We start from the raw sequence: 4,112 nt of genomic DNA, 5'->3' as shown, positions 1-4,112 counted from the left end.
CACCCCTGTTGCTCCGGCAGAGCCATCAGATCTAAACTGTCTTGCTATTAGGTGACAATTGGAATGCGAGGTGGGCTTCCCAAGCATCCATCCGCAAACGGTGCTCTGGAGTCATTCCATATCGGATGTCCTGGAGCTGTCCAACAGGTCTCAATTGTCCCGCAGAAGGAATCCTTGAAGGGGGCATCCCACAACTCCCAACGTGGGAAAACCTCAATGGCCTCGAGATTCCGCTCCCTTAATGAAGCGGCCGTCATGCACAGAAACTCCAACCAGAGCCAATGGCTGATCCTCGCCCTGACTTCAGATGCATGAGATATTGGTTCAGATCGGCAGGGGGTACCTGCCGTGCCCTGTCCCTGAAACCCAAGTCTAGCTTGTCTTCTCAGACTTCCGTCCTCACACTCCTAGCCCCGAAGCCCTCAAGTGTGGCAATTCCGGACCTACAATGCAGCACGCTGCCTGCCCTCTAGAAAAAAAATGATTGCCTCATGAGCTGCCCAGGCACCTTAAATGAGGAAAAACCTACACAGCACTCGACTTTACCCAAATTAAATAGTCTATCCTGGGCACTAATGCACTGTCGAACACAACCTGAGCCCGGACCTCCTGACAAACACCCAGAAAGCTGACCACACATTGAGCACATAAAACCCGCCATGGCCTTAGGTCTTCATCTCTTTCCTACCTCAGTTTTCAGGCTTCAGAACCGAGACCTTATCTCCAATCACTGCCCAGGGGTGAGTGTGATGCAGAAATCAGAACTCCTCCTTACCCATGGCATGAACCCTTGTGGTTGGCACGTTGTCCAACGTTCAGTGTAGGAGAAACCAGCATTCACCCTGAGGCCCCGCCCATTCTTGAGTGCGACAAGGGCATACACATTCATTGTGGCCCTCAGCATGAGTCCTGTCCTCTAGTAAGTCCTCTCAGTGGCTGGACCATTAGATGTCATAATGGGCTTGACATGTCCCTAGGCCCCAATGTTTAACCAGATTTCTGATTGTCCAGTCGCCCCTCCCCAGGGCTCTACTCTAGAATCCCTCATTTGGTGGGACACCTGAGGTTAAAAACAACAACAACAACAACAACAACAACAACAACAAAAACGGACTTCCTCCAGCCCACAGAATGACCCCAAACTCTTTGGACGGGCCAAACCACCAGAGAGTAAGACTCCTCCATTTCCCATGAAGTCACCCAGAAATTCCACGACCATGAGTGACACGATATCCAGGGACAAAAACTTGAGCAGGAGCCTCACACTCGCCCTTTTTTCAAATCCCGAAGAGTTATCCTCATGGTCTGTAGGTCAGTCCTGCCATACCTATGACCCAAAACATAAGCCGAGTTTGTGTTTTCAGACAACTGTCCAAACAGCCCTGGCCTACACAAACTACAGGCTCAGGCCCCTGGAGCCAAACCTGAGGACTGTACTTGCCCTCTCCAAGGGAATTGTGTGTGCCCATTCCAATGGCCACAACCCTTCTAATAGGATAAACCTCCAAAGTCCCTGATCCATCTCAATAGTGGTGGCTTCCCAGGAAAAACAGGGGCAATCTGAGCCCAACTGAGCACCTACCTGCACTCAGACCCATAGACAGATGTCCCCAGAGGTAAAAAGGAAAGAACAGGCCCCTAGGCACTAATCAGATCCATTGCTTTGGTTTCCAGGCATCTCTCCTCAGAGGACTGGATTTCAAAAGCAGCTCTAGCTGTTTCTTGACTCACCGATCAGAAAACATCTCATCTACACATGGGAAACTTGCACGTTGGAGCTGTGTCAAAGCCTCTGTTTAGGAGAACCCTTTAGGGCGCCAGTGCCACCGCTTCATTCCAAGGTCTCCATAGACACAAAAGCACATTAGGACCCATCCCCAGGGTTGTCCATTTCAACTCAGCGTCCTCGGTTGCTCCCCACAGATCCAGGAGATCTAACCTGACTTGTTGCTAGGAGGCAATTGGAATGCGAGGTGGGATACCCAGCCATCCATCCTTAGAACCCTGCTCAGAATCATTGGCCTGGAGCCAAACAACAGGTCTCAATTGTCCTGCAGAAGACTCTCTGCAGTTTGGAGCTTCTCACAACTCCCAACGTTGGAAAACCCCCGTGGCCTCGTGATGCCCTCCCATTCATGAAGGGGCCATCAGGGACAGAAACTCCAACCTGAGCGATCGTCTGATCCTCGCCCTGACTTCAGATTCACGAGATCTCGATTCAGGTCTGTAGATTGTGCCTGCCATGGCCTCACCCAGAAACCTAAGCCTAGCTTGTGTTCTCAGACTTTGGTCGTCAGACTACTGGCCCACAAGCCCTCCAGTTTGGCAAACCAGAACTACAACGCAGCACTCTGACTGCCCTCCAGAAGAAAAACATTGTCCTCTGGGGCTACCCAGTAACCCCAAATGAGGATCAACCTGCACCGACCATGGCTGTAACCCAAATACATAGGCTGACCAGGACACTGATGCCCTTTCTGACACAGCCTGAGCCTGGACCTCTTGGCAACTCCTAGACAACTGGCCGCACACTGAGCACATCGAGGCGCCGTGGCCTTAGGTCGTCATATATTCCCAACCTCGGTTTTCAGGTTTCAGAACCTAGACCTTATCTCCAATCACTGCCCAGGGTTGAAGGTGATGTAGAAATCAGAACTCCTTCGCCATGGCAAGAAACCTTGTGGTTGGCATGTTGTCCAACGTTCAGTGTAGTTGAAACCAGTGTGGCCCATGAGGCCCCGCCCATGCTCGCAGGCCACATCGGTCACAAACACACATTGTGACCCTCAGGCTGAGTCCAGTCTTCAAGTAAGGCCACTCAGTGGCTGGATGAAGAGATAGCATATTGGGCTTGCCATGCCCCTAGGCCCCAATTTTTAACCATAGTTCGGGTTGTCCCTTCAGTCTTCCCCACAGCTTTGCTTTGGAATTCCTCTTTTGGTGGGATACCTGAGGTAACAAACCTGAAAGGAGACATCTCATCCCACAGATTGACGAAAAGCAATTGGGAATCGGGCCAATCCTCAGAAAGGAGGATTCGTCCATGGCCCATGAGGCCTCCCCGACATTCCACGGCTATCGCTGATACAAAATCCAGAGACAAAAGCCTGAGCAAGCGCCTCAGACTCGCACTTTCTTCATATCCTGAAGAGTTCTTCTCATGGTTTGTAGAGCCGGCCTGCCATACCTACGTCCCCAAACCTAAGCTGAGTTTGTGTTTTCAAATTCTGTCCTCAAAGTCTTGGGCCACACACCCTCCAGGCTGGGCCCCTGGAGCCACACATTAGGACTGTGCCTACCAATCCATGGGAATTCTGCCCATTCCATGGTCCAAAATCGTACAAATTAGGAGAAACCTCCAAAGTCCCTGAGGCCATCCCAATAGTGTAGGTCACCCGGAACAAACAAGGGCTGTCTGACACCAGCTGATAATCGACCTCCACTCATACCATAGATGGATGTCCCTAGAGAAGAAGATTGAACCAGACAGGACCCTAGTCCATAATAGGATCCATTGCTTTGGGTTACAGGCATGTGTCCTCAAAAGCCTGATTCCAATACGAGCATAGGGGTTTTCCTGAGGCACCCATCAGAACTCATCTCGTCTCCACAAGGAAACCTGTGCATGGGAGCCATGTCCAAAGCTTAGGAGAGTACTTCAGGGTCCCGGTTCCACCGCCCCATTCCAAGGACCTCATGGACACAAAAACACATTAGGACCCATCCTCAGGAAAGTCCATTTCAACTCAGCCACCCCAGTTGCTCCGGCAGAGCCATCAGATCTAAACTGTCTTGTTGCTAGGAGACAATTGGAATGCGAGGCGGGCTTCCCAGGCATCAATCCGCGAACGTTGCTCTGGAGTCATTCCATATCGGATGTCCTGGAGCTTTCCAACAGGTCAATTGTCCCGTAGAAGGAATCCTTGAAGGGGGCATCCCACAACTCCCAACGTGGGAAAACCTCAATGGCCCCAAGATTCCGCTCCCATCATGAAGCTGCCGTCATGCACAGAAACTCCAACCTGAGCCAACGGCTGATCCTCGCCCTGACTTCAGATGCATGAGATATTGTTTCAGATCTGCAGGGGGTACCTGCCGTGCCCTGGCCCTGA

The sequence above is a fragment of the Mustela nivalis genome (assembly GCF_964662115.1).
Source record: "Mustela nivalis genome assembly, contig: HAP1_SCAFFOLD_63, whole genome shotgun sequence".
Taxonomy (NCBI): domain Eukaryota; kingdom Metazoa; phylum Chordata; class Mammalia; order Carnivora; family Mustelidae; genus Mustela; species Mustela nivalis.
The sequence above is the reverse complement of the archived record's forward strand: the minus strand, read 5'-3'. Positions refer to the sequence as shown.